Source organism: Paroedura picta, chromosome 8 (assembly GCF_049243985.1).
Source record: "Paroedura picta isolate Pp20150507F chromosome 8, Ppicta_v3.0, whole genome shotgun sequence".
NCBI classification, from domain to species: Eukaryota; Metazoa; Chordata; class Lepidosauria; order Squamata; family Gekkonidae; genus Paroedura; species Paroedura picta.
In genome coordinates, this window is record NC_135376.1 from 17,793,160 (window position 1) to 17,814,023 (window position 20,864).

General features: G+C 43.5%; 1 long non-coding RNA gene across 1 annotated transcript in view; it reads right to left on the reverse strand.

Annotated features, from left to right (window-relative positions):
• Positions 1-1,533: 1,533 nt before the first annotated feature.
• LOC143842584 (uncharacterized) overlaps positions 1,534-20,864 on the reverse strand; it is a 59,284-nt gene continuing 39,953 nt past the window's right edge. The window contains exons 2-3 of the long non-coding RNA XR_013233196.1: positions 18,957-19,046; positions 1,534-1,852 (exon numbers count right to left, since the gene is read on the reverse strand). This is a non-coding gene — a long non-coding RNA (uncharacterized LOC143842584). The remainder of the gene's footprint in view (positions 1,853-18,956; positions 19,047-20,864) is intronic.

Consider the following 20,864-nt stretch of genomic DNA (forward strand, 5'->3'; position numbering starts at 1 on the left):
AGCAACCCTGGACATCTTTGGTGGTCTCCCATCCAAGTACTAATCAGATTGGGCCATCCAGGGCAGGGCAGGGTAAAATTAGAAATGTCCAGAGCAGTCCCATCACCAGGAGGACTGCAGCCAGGTGTCAAAGAACTCTGATTGGAAGAATGATGATCAGAAATTGATGAACTGTGCTGAGAAAAGAGAGATAGGAGTAGGAGGATGAGGAAGTATAGCTAGGAAGAGGCCAGGACTGAAGGACCAAGGAAGAAGTGGTGGGACACAACCATAGCATTTAGGGCCTCTTCGGATACTCTTAAGATGGGGTCTTGTCTGAGAATTGAGGGGGGTGAGTGGTCTTCCAGAATGATAAAAAAATGAAACACGGGGCCTTATGAACCAGCCACCATTTCAGTAGACTTGATAAACTTTGGAGAGCGGTAGGCCAACATTCAGGAAAAGTTGATACAGAGCCTTATAGCTGCTTAGGATTGGTGGATACAAGATCTTGGCCATATGGTACTGGCAGCCAGACAGATGGTTTTGTTGAGTGAAAGAGCTGGAGGAAGTATTGCCTTTAGGGTTCAAAAACTGACCCTGTCATATGACATTGAGGCCTATTTTGGAGCTTTCAAGAGAATAAGCATGGAGACTGCCTGGCTGATGCAGCAATAGGCAGTGATCCAGTGGGCCTTTCTTAACAGAACTGGCTCTAGCGACCTATGAGTCCTTAAATGCAGCCGATGCAGCTGACTACAAGAAAGTCAAAAAAAGGTATTCTCAAGGAATTGCACATAACAGAAGAAATCTACCATGCTACCAGGTTCTTTGTGACAGCCTATACTCTCAAGGAACTGGCCATGAAGTGGCTGAACCCTGAGGAGCTGAAAGTAGAGACACTCTTGAATAAGCTGGTAATGGAACAACTATAGGCTGTGATGCTGAGGCTCAGAGTGGCCTGGACATCTGGAGGTGGGGACTGATGGTCAAAGGGAAGCTCAAGAGTACAGTGTGGGGGGACAGGGGTGGGGGACAGCATGCAGGAGTTCCAGTGGAGTCATGGCCAGAGGAACTGAAGGCAGGTTGGTTTCATGGCTAGGAGATGGTGGGGCTAGGAGAGGGTACAAGGGACCAAGCAAGCATGGGTCCAGAGCAGCCCTGTCATCAGGAGGACTGTCAGGGAGCAATAACTAGAAAAGTTGGCCCTTGGCAGCCTCCAGAGACTGATGAACTCTGGCATGGAAAGGGAGATGGGAGCAGGAGGGTAGAGGCCTTGACTGAAGGACCAAGGAAGAAGGGGCCCTAGCATCAGGACTGGGTACACAGCCTGAGACACATAATTGCAACAGAGGTTCACTTCAAACTTGGTCTCATCTCTAATTCAAACATATTCCCCCTCCTCCATGTTTAGTGTAGGTCTAGGATCTGGATGAGTCTGTTTTGATTTTATGCTTTGCCATTTAAACTCAATGGATGACCTTGGGCCAGTCACCATAGGGCTGTGGTGAGGATAAAAGGGAGGAGGGGAGAATGATGAGATCTCCTTTGGGAACTCAAAGAAATGTTTAAATGAAGTAAGGAAATACATAATAAAGATCATCATGTTGCATGGTTCCCCACTCCAGCGCCATTCCACTTTGCTTTCTCTACTAGCAGCAAGGAAATGTCCGAAAGCATCAGTTTTGTTATGCAATGCAGAACTCAACGAAGGGATGGTGATTTCAGCAGCAGCACCGGGATTTCTTTGTTTTGTTGTATTTCCATTATTTTTGTCCAGGGATTCCTTATTTGTTCAGCAGACGTTTCCCCAGTTTGGATCAACTCTTCAACGGGTGGCTTCCCAGCAAAAATCTCACACAGTCCAAATAACCTGTGATGGCAGAGGTAAAATAATTATCTTGGGCTAGCCTGTTTTACAGTTTTCATGCCATTTTTAACCCTTTTGAGACATTGATGTCGAAATACCACCTAGCAGTTGGAAAACTTTACCTCTACTTTAGACACATCACGTTTCCTTCATCTGCTTCAGAGAACCAGAGAACTCCTCTAATCTGGAGATCTGGGTTTGATTCCCCACACCTCTACATGCAACCAAATGGGTGACCTTGGGCCAGTGATAATCCTTTTAGAGCAGTTCTCACAGAGCAGATCTTCCAGAACTCTCAGCCCCACCTAACTCAAAGGGTGCCTATTGTGGGGAGAGGAAGGGTAGGCAATTGTAAACCACTTTGAGACTCCTTTGGTAGTGAAAACTGGGGTATAAAAACTGACTCTTCTTTTTCTCCTCAGTTCGATACCACAGCAACCCTGGGGACTAGGCCCACCCCCAGCCATCAGGACTGTCATTCTTTGAAATGAATATTTAGGATAAACATGTCCTGAAGCGAGCAGGTGGAGATTTCCCCTGCGATTAGCATTTGAACATTTGTTAATGAAAGAACGTAGATGTGAATTTGTAACGGGGAAAACTGTTGTGATTTGCTCAGGAAAGGTCAGGGTGGGGAGAATGCCTTATGAAATAATCAAGTATGAAATTCAAATTTTCCCACTGAGTTAAATATGACTTGACAGTGAACCTGGAAGGAAATGACAGACAAATCGCAACATGCTTGAATAGAGGCCTTCTAAAAGGCCTAATGTCAGTAATTGTGAATATTGTTGGCTAACCCCGGGAGAACACAATGATTTTGCACAGGCTCTAGGCCTGGAATGTTCTGTGTATCGTTCCTGTCACAGGGAATTGGGCAAGCAAAGGAGCCACAAGATATGTAGCAAAGGGACTTTTTATGTTATTTTATTGTTGCTGTCATTGAACCAAACGGAATTTTTCTGGTCACCTCTACTGTATATTCATCAGGGATATGATTTAGTTCATACCTGAGTGGCCTAGTGCTTTTCCCTACTTTCTTCAATTTGAGCCTAATTAAAACAATCAGACCAGTTGCTGGCTAGTATTAATACTCTGTACTCTTAAAGTAGCTCATGATTGCAAGTTCGAAACTTCTAGTTATAAGTGGCTTTGGATCCCCATTCAGGAGAACTGCAGGATAGGAGTATATAAATATATCTTTTCTATTTTTATTCTTTAGACTAGTAGCTTAAGCCCGTTGGAGCAAGAAATACGTCGGGCGCTAGCATGGTGTGATGGTGGAGTGTAATGCTTTGAAGTCTTGGGTTTGGAGGGAGGGAGGGAGAGAGGGAGGGAGGAAGGAAGGAAGGAAGGAAGGAAGGAAGGAAGGAAGGAAGGAAGGAAGGAAGGAAGGAAGGAAGGCATAGAAAAAGAGAGGAAGAGAGAGAGAGAGAGAACGGGATCAGGAGATAGAGGGATGGGAGAAAGAGAGGAAGAAAGAAAATTAGAAGAGAAAGGGATGGATGGGAGAGTGAAAGGATATAAAGGGATGGATGGATAGGAGAATGTTAGATCATTACTTCTGGGTTGTACCAAAAGTGACATCATCACCCAAAGGATGTCAATTGCTTGCCCCTCATTATCCCTCCTCCGGCCATCCAGGTGATGGGCAGAGGTGGGGGACGGACGGAAGGTCTTTGGGAAGCCTATATTTTATCCTTGCAACAAAGAAGTTAGCCCAAGATAACATTAGTAACCAACCCAAGGTCACCACATCAGCTGACCAGAAAACAGAGATAAGCCCTCATCGGCTACACTCTAGAGATGAAGCCGCTGTTAAAGACAGGCAGCCAGAGATGGTTACTCCTGCCTGCTCTCTGGTACTGACATGTTTGCAACTGCTGACTTGATAAAGTTGAAAGAGAACCAAGCCCTCCCACCAGGAGGCTTCCTAGAAGTGATTTCATGCTTTCTGATCACACATATCATTATAAGGATACACACACGGATCTTGTTGTGACTGTGGGCACTGGCATTTAAGAAGCATTCTAACATCAACATGACTCGCTACAGCTGTACACCAATAAGTCTCCAACTTTCAAGAGGCCTGTGCAGTCTTGACACTGTGTGACATTTTGCATGCTGAGAGCAATTGTTCCAACAGCACAATGGTGGGATCTGATTTGAACCGTAATGTCAAGGGTTGAATAAGGAAAAGGGCTGAATGGAGAAAAGAAACATATCCAATAAAGGAAGAAACGAAAAAGGAGGAAAAGAAAAGAAAGGAATAAATAAAACAATAATGAAAAGGAAAACAGGTTTTTAAGGAAGCCTCTGAAAATCTGGCTTGACCTCCTTTTGAATATACTCTGCATTGCCTATTTTCAGCTGGGAGTTAATTTTTTTTCAATTGCATTTGCCCTCGTGTAATGTCCTTGGGATTTAGAAGCTGCCAACTGGCTCACATGCAGCTGGATTCATGTAGAAACATTGTTTGTAACTATGGGCACCTCTGTTCAGATGGTGTCGTGCGTGATGCTCTAATATCCATATTACTTGCAGAATTTTGTTTTATTGTTTTGCAAAACAAAGCAAACAGATGAGTTGCGTGATCCAAGAATGGTCCCTTATGCCGAAGACTGCCAACTGGCTGCATAAAAAGTCTTGTCCCTTTAATAGAAATTTAATATGCAGAAATAAGCAGCTGAAGCTTTTTTTGTCACGGAGCTAAATAATACCACCTGATAACTTACCACAGACCAAACTGAGATTCGAAGGTCAGCTAGAGGGACCAATTTAAAGGTATGCAACCATACTTGTGCCAGGTCTTCTTCTTATACAGTAGACTTTCTCAGCTTTTTTTTTTTTTACCATTTTACCAAGAGCCAGCTTGGTGTAGTGGTTAAGAGTGTGGACTTCTAATCTGGCGAGCCGGGTTTGATTCTTCACTCCCCCACATGCAGCCAGCTGGGTGACCTTGGCCTCATCACAGCACTGAGAAAACTGCTCTGACCAAGCAGTGATATCAGGGCTCTCTCACAGGATGTCTGTTGTGGGGAGAGGAAAGGGAAGGCGATTATAAGCCACTTTGAGCCTCCTTTGGGAAGAGAAAAGCAGCATATAAGAACCAACTCTTCTTCTTCTTCATTGAGAACTCCCTGAATCATTCTTCAGGCTTCAAGAAACCCCAGAAGTAGTGCAATCGTGCAGAATAGTGTTGGGAAGACTAGCTGAGGTCCCTCCTCTTCCTACCCCCCTAGGCACATCATTGGTTATATCACCTGATAAATGTTTAACACATTTTAAAAATGTATTAAAAATTAATTAACTCACACCTATTCAGGAAACCCTTCCAGGGTTGTTAAGAAACCACAGGGTTTGGGGAAATCCTGGTTGAGAAAGCCTGTTCTATAATAACTGATAAAGCCTTAGAGCAGGGGTAGTCAACCTGTGGTCCTCCAGACGTCCATGGACTACAATTCCCATGAGCCCCTGGCAGCATTGGCTGGGGGTTATGGGAATTGTAGTCCATGGACATCTGAAGGACCACAGGTTGACTACCCCTGCCTTAGAACATGTAAATGATCTTCAGACACTTACACTGAATCAGACCATAACTTTCTGTGGTAACTGGTTGCTGTTCTCAGGTAGAGAAAACATGTACTTCCCCAGCATGTACTACCTGAGATCTTTTAACTGGAGTTGGTTGGTATTTAACTTGGTAGTTTCTCAGAGTGATGGGAGGTACCACCTGAGATACTCTCCTGGAAGCTACTCCTAGTGCCTGGTCCTCCCACCCATGCTCAGGAACTGGGACAGGTAATGCTTCTTCCCTCCTAATTCTCCAAGATTCTTGAAGCACAGGAGGTCTCATGAAAATTTGGGCATACATGGTTTGCTACACTGCATTTCAAGATATCTTGGGAGCAAGAAAAAGAGGAAATTTTAGCTTCTTTGGCTTCATGGGGGAAGTGGAATTGCAGGTGCAGTTGGGGGCAAGAAGGAAATGGACACAGAAGGGCTATTGGCTCAGTAATAGGGTATCTGCTTGACATGTAGGTTCACATGAGGATGCCTTATACTGAATCAGCCTCTTGGTCTATCAAAGTCAGTATTGTCTACTCAGACCGACAGCAGCTCTCCTGGGTACCATGAGGCAGAGGGAAGTCTTTCACATTGCCTACTCTCTGGTCCTTTATTACCTGGAGATGCTTGGACTGAACTTGAGACCTTCTGCGTGTCAATCATATGCACTTGCTGACTGAGCCGCAGTCTCACAGTGGCATCTCCAGTTAAGGATTAGATAGAAGTGATGGGGCACATCTCTTCCTGAGACCTTGGAGGGCTGCTGTCAGTCCAAGAGCCAGTTTGGTGTAGTGGTTAGGAGTGTGGACTTTTAATCTGGCATGCCAGGTTCAATTCTGCGCTCCCCCACATGCAACCAGCTGGGTGACCTTGGGCTTGCCATGGTGCTGATAAAACTGTTCTGACCGAGCAGTGATATCAGGGCTCTCTCAGCCTTGCCCACCCCACATGGTGTCTGTTGTGGGGAGAGGAATAGGAAAGCGACTGTAAGCTGCTTTGAGCCTCCTTCAGGTAAGGAAAAGTGGCATATAAGAACCAACTCTTCTTCTTCTTCAAGTAGCCAAGAGTGACCTTTATGTGCCAATGGTCTGATTCAGCATAAGGTAGAGTCATGTATTCATGGTGGCAAGGGCCAGAATCTAATTCATGGTGGTCCATGACCATAATAAATTATTGGCTGATGAAAGCAGGAAAAGGTAGAGATTGCTATTTCCCCAAAATCTGTTTCATCTCAGTGTAAGGCTGGACCTGGGGGCCTTCTGCAGACAAAATAGGTTTTGAGAAAGTGATCTGCATATACCAGACCAGTTAGTGTGAATATTTACTTTACCAAGTTAACAAAACATAGAAAATATGAACAGACAATGTGACACAGTGGTAAAGTAGGTGAATGAATTCTTGGGCTGCATCAACAGAGGTTGGGCTGCATCAACAGAGGTATCACATAAAAATGCAAAATTTCATAGTTCCCCTGTATGCTGCACTGGTCAGGCTGTGCCTGGGGTAGTGTGTGTGGTTCTAGATGTCTAGAGGTTTCACTTCGAAAAGAATGAGGACAAATTGAGAGGCTGCACAGGAGAACAATGAGGATGATCTGGAGCATGGGGACTGAGCCCAAAGAGGAAAGTCTGAGGCACTTGTGAATGTTCCTCCTGGAAAAGAGAAGATTGAGAGGAGACATCGCCCTCTTTAAGTATTTCATAGAATCATAGAGTTGGAAGGGTCCATAAAGGCCATCTAGTTCAACCCCCTGCTCTATGCAGGATCAGCCCTAAGCATCCTAAAGCAACCAAGAAAACAGACATTTGAAAGGTTGTCACTGGGAGGAGGGCAGGAAGCAGTTCCTGTTGGCAGGAGTGGGTAGGACTCAAACTAGTGGTTTTAAATTATGTGTACAATGGTACTGGCAAAATAGAAGGGGGGGATTTCATGGTCAGGTTAGTTCAGCAGGATAATAGGAAGGAAGCCTAAGGAAGTCATGAACAACCCCTCACTGGCAGTCTTCAAGCAGCGGCTGGACAGAGACAGATACTTATCATGGAGGCTTTAGGTATTCTATGGTCCCTTCCAACTCCTATTATTCTATGAAGTTTCAAAGATATGAATGCCAGTCCCCAGGTGAGACATGGGGATCCCCTGGTTTTACAGCTCATCTCAGGCAACAGTGATCACTTCCCCAGGAGAGAATAGTTGTGTTGGAAGGAGGATCTCCTAGCACTGCACTCCATTTGAGGTCCCTCCCCACTCCAAATCCCACCCACCCTCAGCTCCACCCCCAAAGTCGACAGGTGTTTCCCAATCCAGAGCTGGCAACTGTATTCCAAAGAGAAGGTAAAGCATTAGGTGAGACCTGTTTTGAAATGCATGCAGAAACTGAGCAACAGATTCTGGGGGGGTTGACGGTCACTGGCTTATATATATATATATATTACACTCATGGCAGTCACATAATTAATACATGATTCCAGCATGCTTTATCATCTTTTGTAACTCCTGCTTTTAAAATGCTCTTTTGTGGCAGCTAATAAAGCCATTTGTAGCTGTCTCTCTGGGTATCTATTGTTGGGTTAGTGATGCCATTAGATTTTTTTTAAAGGCCTGAATAGATGGCAACAAATTGATGTAGTAACACAGCCACGTGCTTCGAGCACAGAAGTTGTGGCTTCTAAAATAACCCAGATTTTCTAATTTCAGCCGAAATAGACTAGCTCTACATATATAAAACAGACATTTTAAAATAATTCAGTGTTTAACAACACAAGAAGACTAAGCCAGAGTTAAATAGAAGATGAGTGCCCCCTACTGCTTTTTCTGAGTAATAACACCATAAGCATTTGACAGTGTTGGAAATTGGCATGACTATCCCAGAACAAATGTAAAGTTCTGCATTTAAGCAGGAAAAACCAAATACACCAATATAAGATGGGGGGAGACCTGTCTTAGCAGTAGCATGCGCGAAAAGGATCTAGGAGTCTTAGCAGACCATACATTGAACATGAGTCAGCAGTATGACTCAGTGACTAAAAAGGCAAATGGGGTTTTGTATCAAATGGAGTATCGTGTCCAGATCACGGGAGGTGATGGTACCACTGTACTCTGCTCTGGTTTGGCCTCGCTTGGAGTACTGTGTTCAGTTTTTGGCACCCCAGTTGAAGAGGGATGTTGACAAACTGGAACGTGTCCAGAGGAGGGCAACAAAGATGGTGAGGGGTTTGGAGACCAAGACATATAAAATAAGGTTGGGGGAGCTTGGTCTGTTTAGCCTAGTGAGGAGACGACTGAGAGGGGATCTGATAACCATTTTCAAGTATTTAACAGGGTGCCATATGGACGATGGAGCAGAATTGTTCTCTCTTGAACAGAGATGATGCAATCAGTATATTTACCGGTCCCAGCGAGAGTAGAGGCAGAGAACAACACGGCCGGCCAGCCAGCAGCAGGAGGGGTGTTCTGAATGGGTCCTGGATCAAAAGCATGTTTTGGCTTAGCAATGCCAGAGTTTATATAGGTTTTTGGGAGGTCATGCTGAGCTTGTGATGGGGGCTTGATAGGGGCAAGGTGAGTGCATGATAGAATAGGGTAGGAAGTTTGGAAAGCCTAGCCAGGCCCGGAGATGCTTGTTATTGGGTCTACACAAGGGGAACCATCATGTCTCAGTGGGTCTAGCTATAGAGGTGGGGGAAGCAATTTGCCCTAGCAGATTGTCTTAGAGTAGGTCAGAGGTGAGAGCAAAGGAGATTGCGTAGAATCCTCCAGGCAACCATGGCTCTGTCAGCCACTCAATTAGCAATACAATGGGGGGAAGGGAAGAGGAAAACAAGAAATGACTCAGGCTGCAGTTGTCATGTTACCTAGAATCATAGAATCATAGAGTTGGAAGGGACCTCTTGAGTCATCTAGTCCAACCCCCTGCACTATGCAGGACACTCACATCCCAATCGCTCATCTACTGTAACCTGCCACCCCTTTGCCTTCACAGAATCAGCCTTTCTGTCAGATGGCTATCCAGCCTCTGTTTAAAAATTTCCAAAGATGGAGAACCCACCACCTCCTGAGGAAGCCTATTCCACTGAGAAACCGCTCTAACTGTCAGGAAATTGTCCCGGAATTTCTTTTGAATTTATTTGATCCCATTGGTTCTGGTCCGTCCCTCCGGGGCAAGAGAGAACAATTCTGCTCCATCCTCCATATGGCACCCTTTTAAATACTTGAAGATGGTTATCAGATTCCCTCTCAGTCATCCCCTCTCTAGGCTAAACAGACCAAGCTCCCCCACCCTTTCTCCATACGTCTTGGTCTCCAAACCCCTCACCATCTTTGTTGCCCTCCTCTGGACACGTTCTAGACACCTAAGAACAAGCTAGGAGAGCAGATGGAGTCTGGCCCAACTGGGCCTTGGTAGACTTTAACAGTGTCTGGCTTTGGCATATATCTAGATTATTGAGGGGTACCACTGTTTGTTGGGGACAGAATGCCAGTCTATAGAGCAGGGTCCTGCCATACATAACACACCTCCATGGCCTTTTCAAAGTAGTCTGGCTTTTGGGAGATGTAGAGGAAGGGGCAGGAAGGAGGCAGCATCCCTGCACCTTCCCTGCCTTGCCCAGCCTTTGTGAAATTGGTGGGGGCAGGAAGGTACCAGCCTCCTTCCCCTGTGGCATTCCCAGCTTGGCTTTTGGAAGATGTGGGGGGCAGGAAGGTAGCAGCTGACCCCTCCACGGCCTTTCTGTTCCAGTCTTTGGAATATGTGGGGTTTGATGGGAAGGTGGGACAGTGGGGACTTGTGTAGACACTGTTGTATGGGGGTGGGGGCAGGAGGGCCAGTGCCCCCCCCCCAAAGGAGCTGTTACTTCCAGGGGAACTGATGCCTTCCTTTCCTCCTCCCTTCCCTTCCCCCTCTTTCTTTCTCTGTCTCTTTCTCTCATCCTGTATTTCTCGCTTTCATCTTCCTGAAGATTTCCAGGCTGCATATGGAGGAGGAGTCAGGAATCAAACCCATCTGACTACAGCTCTGCTCCCCATTCTTGTGGACTGGGGAGGGGGCAGGATGATCCCAAAATGAGAGCCAAGTGGCAAAAGAAGAAGAAGAAGAAGAAGAAGAAGAAGAAGAAGAAGAAGAAGAAGAGTTGGTTCTTATATGCTTATAGAAGTGAATACAAGGCTGAAGCGCAAAAGGAGAAAGACGAGGCAGTGGTCCAAGTAGACAATCCCCTTCAATGCTACTAAAGTAGCAGAGGAGAGCATGGAATGGTAGAGGTGAGGAAGCTAACTTCCAGAGAAGGCTTGCCATTTGATGTGACTGTTAGCAGACTCCTTGCCAGCCTTCAGGTGCTTCTGTCTCCAAGCCTAGGAGCTGTGATCTATAAAGGGTGCCATCCCTGAGTTTCACTATTCCGGACTGGTTCCCTTCTTTGCAGCTTGATGTAATGGCTATATAAAATGAAACCCATGAGGGGTGTGGAGGGAAGTCCCTGGGAGATTAAAGGGAGGGAGGGAAGGGAAATGACACATCTAGCACAGCCTTAGAATGGGGCTGTCATCCCTGGTTTTAACCTGGTTTCAAAGAAATTGGATTAAATGATCTTCCCTCAGTCTCTCTTCCTCTGAATCATCGTAAAATGAAACTCTAAAGGAAGAATAGCCAAGTGAAGAAGAAATCAATTGCCTGTTGCTTTCCTTTCTCCTACTGAGGAAAAGATTCAAGTGTGTGTGTATTTTTTAAAGACTTAGAACCAAAGAAGTTTTTAAAGTCTTGAACCAAAGTTGCCCGTTACCTCAAAGGGGAGTTTGAGGGGAAATCCTATCAAATGCATGAATCCTCATGTTTCTGAATGTAAGCCAACCAATGCTGCAATTAATTCCGTCTCTCCACTCTGCCTCCCCCAGGTTTTTCAATAATCATGGATACCAGGGTTTTTATTTTCCACTGTATAATAATGGAGAGACACAATGAGGGAAAAACACAATGAATGTCAGAGGGGATGGGCAGCACTTTAAGGAAAGCAGACAGGGACAATAGGTATGTATTTCATATTCAGGAACAGGATAGTCAGATAACCATGAAAAGGCCTAATATATCCCTGCATCCCAAAAAACTACAGCTGTTTAAATGTGTGGGTAAAGTTTACAAAAACTGTCTGTAAGTTCAACAACTGTCCATATATAAAAAAATTCTGTTCTTGGTTCCAGAAGAAGACGAGTTGGTTTTAATACCCCACGTTTCCCTGCCCAAAAGAGTCTCAAAGCAGCTTACAATCGTCTTGTCTTCGACCGTTTATGCACTGGAGGTTTCATGCTGGACTGCAGGCTAGAGTTTTAGTCGTGGCAGGTTGCCCCTCCTTTTCCTGCACCCACATGGGGGAGCATTTGGCCCCATGCGCCTCATCTGCCCACGATTTGTGTTCCTGCACAGGAGCTGGGGCAGTGAAGTTCCTAGTGCATAAATGGTCTTCCTCTCCCCATAACAGACACTCTGTGAGCTAGGTAGGTGAGGCTGAAAGAGCTCTGACAGGACTGGTCAGTAAGAACAGCACTATCAGCGTTAGGGTTAAGGTTACCAACTCTGGATTGAAATATGTTTGGAAATTTGTGGGCAGATCCTGGGGAGGGCCCTCAGCAAAGTATAATGCCATAGCATTTATTCCTTAAAGCAGGGGTAGTCAACCTGTGTTTGTAGTTGTCATCCATAAACATCTGGAGGACCACAGGTTGACTACCCCTGCTCTAGGGGCCTCAGGAGAAAGGTTGCAGGCCTAATGTGTCTGAGAATGTCTTTGTGAACTACGAATGGGTTCGAGGGGTCTGATTGGCTGGTTTGGCAGGGAATTATGTGGCTGTATTTGGTTGCTGTGACACAGTTTACTAATGTAAGAGGATTAACTTTTGCTTATATATTCCTACTGTTATGATGGTCAGTTCTTAGTCTGACGAAGAGTGCTTGCAATCGAAAGCTCACGCCTTGAATAAATCTTTGTTGGTCTTAAAGGTGCTCCTGGACTCTGATTTTATTGTGCTACTTCAGACCAACACGGCTACTCATTTGAATCAAAACCCTCCAGTGCATCATCAGCGACTTGCAACTTCTACAAGGTAATGACAGTTCTTTCACAAGTACAGAAGGAGAGGACAAACATTTTCTTTCCCACTGACAAGCTTCCCAATTCTTAAACAATTTCTCACCCATAATAATACAAGAAAGAGTTAAACAGAGGATCAAACTGAAAAACAAGGATTAAAGCTGAGGGCACAGTGCACTCTTAGGCTCTAACAGCACTTTGGATCTTCACTGCAGCCATGCATTAAAGCAGGGGTAGTCAACCTGTGGTCCTCCAGATATCCATGGACTACAATTCCCATGAGTCCCTGACAGCAAACACTGGCAGAGGCTCATGGGAATTGTAGTCCATGGGCATCTGGAGGACCACAGGCTGACTACCCCTGTATTAAAGTACAAATACTAGAGACTACAGATAGTGAGTTCACAGATAAGGCTAAAACATAGACAGTTTTTTTTAATCAGAAAAGAGAAAGCAAATAAAACAAAGTGCATTAGTGTTTAAATACAGTTAGTGCTTTAAAACAATTTAAAACTAAATCTAAAAATTTAAGCTAATTATCACATTATTTAAAGGTGTGGGGGGCATTCCCTGCAAGTAAATAAGCCGTTATGTACCTCTGTAATTGCTGGGGCTATTCAGCTAGAGTCCCCATTAATCCAAATTAATACTTGAGATTAAATTAGCATTTGAAAGTGCATTAGTGTTTAAATACAGTTAGTGCTTTAAAACAATTTAAAACTAAATCTAAACATTTAAGCTAATTGTCACGGGCTTCCTTGGGAGGTGGTGGGTTCTCCATCTTTGGAAATTTTTAAACAGAGGCTAGATAGCCATCTGACGGAGAGGCTGATTCCGTGAAGGCAAAGGGGTGGCAGGTTACAGTAGATGAGCGATTGGGATGTGAGTGTCCTGCATAGTGCTGGGGGTTGGGCTAGATGACCCAGGAGGTCCCTTCCAACTCTATTATTCTATGATTCTATGAAGTAAAAGACCTCCTGAGAAGGAGAGGCAGTTGGTTTCATTGTCAACCAACCAGAGGCTGACATATTTATCCTCCCTTATTGATTAGCTCCCCATCAGTGTGATAGCCTCCAGCAAGGGGTGGGGGTGGAGTCTTGGCCCAAGCTAGGGTTCCTACCAGCAGACCACTTCATCTTCTTTTAACTGTAGATGCCAGGTAATATATGACTATCAACTGGACAGAAATCATGGATGTCAGGCACAAATTAGGAGTCTCAATATGTGGATGAGATGGTGGTGTAGGGGAAGAATGGTTTAAGTTTGTTAAGCACTGGGATACTTTTTGAGACAAGTGGGGCCTGTACAAAAGAGACAACCTCCACTCATCCTGAGAAGAAACCAGGTTACTGGTGCTTAAAATCAAAAAGGCTGCAGACCAATTCTTAAACTAAATCTTGGAGAAAAGCAGACAGAAGATGAAATGCCTCTCATTTGGGATGGTTCATCTCTAAGTGATGAAGGGGTAACTGTCACTGTTCTAGAGGGAAATGGATTAGGGCGGGCCACCGAGAGGGTGACAGAGAATATTGATTGCCTGACAAGGTCTAGAGGCCTCAGGAGAAAGGTTACAGGCCTAATGGGTCTGAGAAATTATAGATGTTTATCTACAAATGCTAGAAGTGTCTGAGATAAAATAGGGGAGCTGGAATGCCTAGTGTCGGAGGAGAACATGGACATTGTGGGCATTTCAGAAACTTGGTGAGATGGGGATAATGAGGATACAGTGATTCTTGGATATAAATTAGATCAGAAGGATAGGGAGGGTCAGAGGTGGATCGGCTCTGTATTTCAGAGAGGGTATACAGTCCAGAAAGATTGAGAATGTAAGAGGAATAGATTCACTTACAAAAATGCTATGGGTGGAAATAATGTGCCGAAACAGAAGCTTTGATTTGGGAGTTTGTTATCAGCTACCAGATCAAAGGTTAGAGGATAATTTAAGAACAGCAAAATAATTAAGGAAAGCAACTAGACAGAATAATTGTACTGCAATAGGTGATTTTAACACATTGACTGGGGGCAATGTGTGTTCGAGCTAGGAGATAAGAGATTGAGTTTCTAGACACTCTCAATAACTATGCCATGGAACAGATAGTCACTGGGGGCAGCTGATCCTGGACTTGATTCTAAATAATTCCCAAGACCTGGTGAGACATGTAAGCATGATAGCACCAGTTATCAACAGTGTCCATAATACTATTAAGTTTAACATTTATGTTAATAGGGAGTTGCCTCAAACGACCAACACATTTAACTTAAGAAGGGGTAAGGTAAAGGTAAAGGTATCGCCTGTGCTAGCACCGAATCATGTCTGATCCTTGGGGGGATACCCTGTTCAGCTCCACAGTTCTGCAGAGCTGACAGGGGTGAGAGGAATGCCGTAGGTCCAATTATGCATTAGGCCAGCCCAAGCTAGTCCTTGCCAGCAACTGCAGTAGCTCTGGAAATGTGGAAGAATCTATGTTCCCTTACCGCAGGCCTTCCGAGGGCCTGGGCCAGGGCTCGGCAGTGCCCGGGATGGCGGTGACATTGGGGATTTTCTCTGAAGCCCTGTCGCTGCCAGCTTAGGCAGTCCGCCCCATGCATACTCAGTCTATGTGATGCAGAGTATTGGGCAAGATAGGTCATTGTCCTGATCCAGCACAGCTTCTCTCATGTTCTAAACAGGGTTGGTACTTAGCTAGGGGAAGGCTCTGCAGAAAAAGGCAATGGCAAACCACCTCTGCTTCTCAGTTGCCTTGAAAGCCCTTTGCTGAAGTCCCCATAAGTCAATTGCAACTTGATGGCACCTATGTACATATGCAGCTTATAATTTTTACAATATTAAAAGAAAAAAGGGGAACGGATTTAAGCTGTATGGTGACAAATGAAGACTGGAAGTGGTTGTAGTCAAGTCGTTTGCCAGATTTTTCTCAGCTGATATTTTAACAAATATGGTATCTAGCTGCTCCATTCATAAACTGGGTGGTTCTAGACATTTGTTGGAGGGGGTCAAATGAGAAAATGGGGAGCAGGGTTTGCTCATGTTTTGGTCTTACTCTTCGTTTGTGAAGAAATCATGAAGTTGTTTAAATAGCTAATGATATACATACAGTAAAATAAATGGTGTGGGTTGTAAGGCCCACATTTGATGTCACAATGCAACCATTATTCTGCGAGCAGCAATATCAGGGCTCTCTCAGTCCCACCTACCTCACAGGGTGTCTGTTGTGGGGAGAGAAAAGAGAAGGTGATTATAAGCCGCTTTGAGACTCCTTCTGGTAGAGAAAAGCAGCATATAAAAATAATTCCTCTTCTATATATTGACCTACTTTTTTACTTTCCAGAAGCCATAGGGATCTTTACCTTTTACAGTTAGTTTCCTTTGGAAAAGTAAAGCAAGATGAACAGGACCATGTTATGCAGAGTTATTCTGCTGCAAGCCTATTGATTTCAAGGGATTAGATGAGAGTAATGCTCTTTAGAATTGCCCTTTTTTTCAAGGAATACCCAGCAGGTGTACTCAGACTCTTATTCAGGTCTATTCAACAGGACTTCATCCTAGGAAAGTGTTATTTCCTAGAGCTTTTGTAGGTGCTGACCGTTCCCAGACCTCCTCCCCATCTCCTTCAGAATTATGGCCAAAGTCTTACAATTAAAAATGCAAGGTTTTTGTAATGTTAGCTTTAACACTGAATTCCCTCCTGATTTTGTATTGTGCTGCGTTCTGTAGAGAAATGCCTCCTATTCATACTTGGCCCTGTTCTCTGGGTTTTTGATTCAGAGGAGACTAGGTTCAGAATTAAATATAAGTTAAATGAATAAGTATGTAAATGTCATTCATAACTGCCAGAGAAAAAATGTTTACTCAGTCTTCCTGAGTTCACTGAGTAAGCATGCTTAGGACGGCAGCTTTAATTTTATTCTCTTGCTTTATGCATTTATTTATTAAAATATTTATATCCTGTTTTGAAAGTCATTGAATCCGCAGGGCAGCTTTAGATTTACACATTTTAATTTGGGGCTATTCTTAACATACATTTAACTTATGAATTAAATACAAAGACTCTGCAGTTCATAAATGCTTGCCTGGGCAGGGATACTTTTCTGAATCGCAGCCATTGATTGCTATAGACCGGTATAGTACAACGGGGTATTTATCCTAATATAAAGTCTCACTAAGTAGATTAAAAATTAAACCCTTCATGAATTTTTCAGTGAGGTGCTTTGGTAGTATGGGAGGGCTCGTTCCCCATTCCTTAGTTAATTTAAGCAAATGAATTTCTCTCTCCAGAATCTCTCTATCTTTCCATGCTATAAAAGAAAATCAAGTCATGATTGAAATTAACTCCAGTGGAGAAAGAGAGAAGTTATTTTAGCCATGAAAGAAAGAAATCGAAAATCTAATTGCTGTGGAATGCTATCAACAGACATATGGCTATTCAGAAGAGTTCCTCCCTCCTGATTCTGTGTTCCAGTTCAATCTGGGATGTTTTAGAATTTTGGCTTTCAGTTCAGTAGAGTCTGAACAATGGTAACGTTAGTACTTACCCGTTCCTTAGGAACTATTATCATAACACTGTAGTGATTAACAATATGTCTTTCAAACTTATTGTCCTTTTCTAGTGCAAGTATCTCAGCTATGCATTTTTGTCTCCTGTACCTGTTTCAAAGGTTACTTTTAAAACTTTTACACTGTTGTAAATAACTTGAATTCATTTTCAGTTTAAAACATTGTGATTCATGAAAACCCATACTTTTTTAGTTCACTTATATGTTCCCTGTCACCCCAGTGGGACACAAAGTAGGTTACACTGCTGTCCTCACCTCCAGTGTAACCCCACAACAAACTCACATCCTTACTTGACACTCTCAGTAGTGCAAAGCTGCATGCGGTAGAACTAGGACTTCCTGTATCAGCACAGAATACAGGTATTAGCTAGTAATTATAATAATATTTAATTTCTCTAAGAGTACTGAACCCTCTCCTCCCCTTTAACACTCAATATTAGTGCATGCAAACAAGAAAAATAAAACTGTGTGGCTGAATAAATCCTGCAGATAAATCCAGAAAAAATGTGTATATTCCAACAAGAAGTCAACAGAAAGCAAGTTCTTGTCTCCAGAATATTTAATCATCATCATCAAAACAGCCAAAGACTAGTAAACTAGAAAATCTAGTTTCATTGTTGGACTTCCTCAGTTGACCAGCATGTGGCCAGAAAATTCAAGCAGAGCTCGAGGTTTCTTGAGAAACAGAATAGAGGACATAGAGGCACATCTTCCTGTGTGTACTTCCATTTTGTTACCTTGCTACTCAATAACGGAGGCCTGTTATTTACCAACAAACCATTTCAGTACAATATCCAGTGCAAAATATAGTTCATTTAAACAAAAGAAATAGGCCTTCACAAGGAAGAGGAGCTTGAACTCCTGAACTAAAACCAAAAAGAGCTAAATCTTTTGGAAGGAATACATTCAGTTTGTGCTTCATAGGAAAAAATCTAGGCATTTTCTAGAAAGGGTTTTGCTTGTTGTTTTAAAGCAGACACTACTTTTGAGTTCTCCAATTCCATAAACATTCTAAAGTTCTTGGGACCTGCATCAGATTCAGACATGCTCATGAGATCACAGGACTGTTGCAATGCAAAGTTGCTTGGTTCTACCACTTAACAAACAACCCAAGGCAATCTCATTCAAGTTTCTGCCCAAGGAACCATGCCAGCTTTATTCCCAGTCCAATTACTGTTTTTACAAAGTGCTCTAAATCTATCAGGCATCTGAAGTGTGAGCTAGAGTGTAAAAATGCAATGAAGAAAGTAGACTAATCTGTGCATGCAGATTGAAGATTGCTATCCTCTTGGAAAACGTCTGCATGGTCTGCAAATAATTTGTGCAAAGAAATTTTAGTTGCATTGAAAACCATGGTGTGTGCATTTGGTGATGGTAATGGAAAGTGCTGTCAAACTACAACCAATTTATGGTGTCCTTATCAAGTTTTCAAGATGGAGACATTCTTAGCTGGTTTGCCACTGCATGCCTCCGTGTAGTGACCCTGACTTTCATTGGTGCTGATCATCCAACTACTAACCAGGGCTGACTCTTAGTTTATGAGAACAGATGACTGTGGGCTGGTCTGGGCCATCAGGGTCTTATCTGCACTGGGATTTTTAACTTCTATCAGTTTTACTTTTTTATAAAAATACCAATCTGTACCTTATCCAATTTTCAGTCTGATGTTAATCAGGTTAATTATTCCATCTGCAACTTCCTGGCTTCACTCTAGAGTGACACCACCTGGGATATCTGAGAGTGGATATTATTTGCTTAATTGGATAAAAGTACTTTGAAAGCCCATTCTTCCTCATGTAGGTATCTGCCTTTTGGATTTTCTTTCTCCCCCTCCCCTTCCTCCTAGCCCCGCTGAGCCTCCATTATTCTCTCTGAGGCTGCCCCCTCCACTTACCCTCTCCCATACTTACTCTGGCAGCAGAGCTGATCAGGAAAACAGAAATCAACAAGCCACCTCCTGCTCCTCCATTGGCATTTCCCCCTTCCCTGGATTGTTCTAGCTGTAGAAAGAAGGACAAAAAGCTGGAAATAAAACCCTCTCCAGCCTCTTGCTTCTCCAATGCCAGCTGGAGCTCCACACAACCCCTGCTGCCCCCTCCCTCCATACTCTAGCTAAAAAGCACCTACAGATGCTGGCACACGGCCACACACACACCCTTGATCAAGCAGGAAGGAGAGTGGAGACTGACAATTGGAATGATTCAAGTACAGAAGACAGTGTCTTATTGAAAGCTATTTTGCATCAGAAAAAAAGGAACACTGCAGATCTGTTGCAAGATCTGGGTTCAGGATGATCAGCATTCAGAAGGATCAACAGCAAAAAAAAAAAAACTGTGTGCAGACAGTACCCAGGTCAGAATGTGTTTGTATAAACACATGGATATGTATAGACACACAAGTGGAGGGACTGCAAGGATACTTGGTGGTCATTTTATTTTACCTTGCTCATTATTTCATCTTTCCCTTGCTTGAAAGCCTCCACAGATGCTCTTCTTTTCCTTCTACCTTCTGTCCTTCCACACACTTGCCAGCTCCCTTGACTTTTCTGTTCCTCCCATTCTTTCACTGTAGCAACCTCTCCCATGAAAAAAAATCTGACCCATTGCTAGGCATAGTTGTACAGTGGGGAATGCAAAAGGTCTTTCAGGAGGTGTGCCACTTTCCTACCTATCCCCCTTCCCATAAATATATCCTCTTTCCTTGCAGCCTCCATGTCCTTACTTTTCTCTGTATCCTTCTCTTCTAACCACCCTTAACTGACCTCCCTTTTATTTGTCCCAGTTATTCAGTTTGTTTATACATTCATTCATTCATTTGTTTGTTTGTTTGTTTGTTTATTTATTTATACATAGCCTGCCTTTATCCCCAGCTGGAACCCACAGTGACCTATATCACTTTCCTCTGCTCCCTTTTTGTCCTCACAACCAGTCTATGAGGTGGGTTAGACTAAGCATCTGTAAGTGACTTATGATCATTGGTAGAACATATGCTTGCCATGCAGGTTCAATCCCTGCCACCTCCAGTTAAAGGATATATGCAAGACCTTTGTCTGAGACAAAGGTTTATTCTGCCCCAGTATATGTCCCCTTGCAAGACAAATGCAGTCGCTGGGCTGCCAGGACATGTGGATGTTACATCTGAAAAGGGAGCCAGCTTGTTGTAGCAGTTAAGAATGGTAGCCTTGAATTTGGAGAGCCAGGTTTGATTCCCCGCTCCTTCACATGCAGCCAGTTGGGTGACTTTGGGCTCATCACAGCCCTGATAGTGCTGTTTAAACTCAGCAGCCCTGTCAGAGCTCTCTCAGCCCCACATACCTCTGTTGTGGGGAGAGGAAGGGAAGACAATTGTAAGCGGGGTATAAAAACCAACTTTTCTTCCTTGAACAAAGACCTTTCCATTTTTATAGGACATCATTTTATGAGTACCACTTTTCTCATACCTGAAAACTTTTGCTGAACAACACTGATCTAGAAGTATTAAATTGTCTGTAACAAAACTGCTGATGTTTAGCAGAACTCTGGCAGTTCTAGTGTGTAAATGCACATTGTGTGCTCTGACAACACATGCAATAAACTCTTTCATGCTGTTGTTTGCTACATTTTGCTTCTGGTTGAAAAACGTACACCTGTTCATTTTTTCTTCTTGCACTTTCTATTATAAATCTGATTTCTTTTATAAAGCTTCCCCTATGCATTTTGTGAATGGGTATTATCTATAAACGTCAAATGTTTCCTCTTCTTTGCTTTTGGCACTTTATCACCTTTTAAAAATAAGTTCTTCCTGAATACAAAAATCAAAACTTCCTCTCTGGTTGTGGA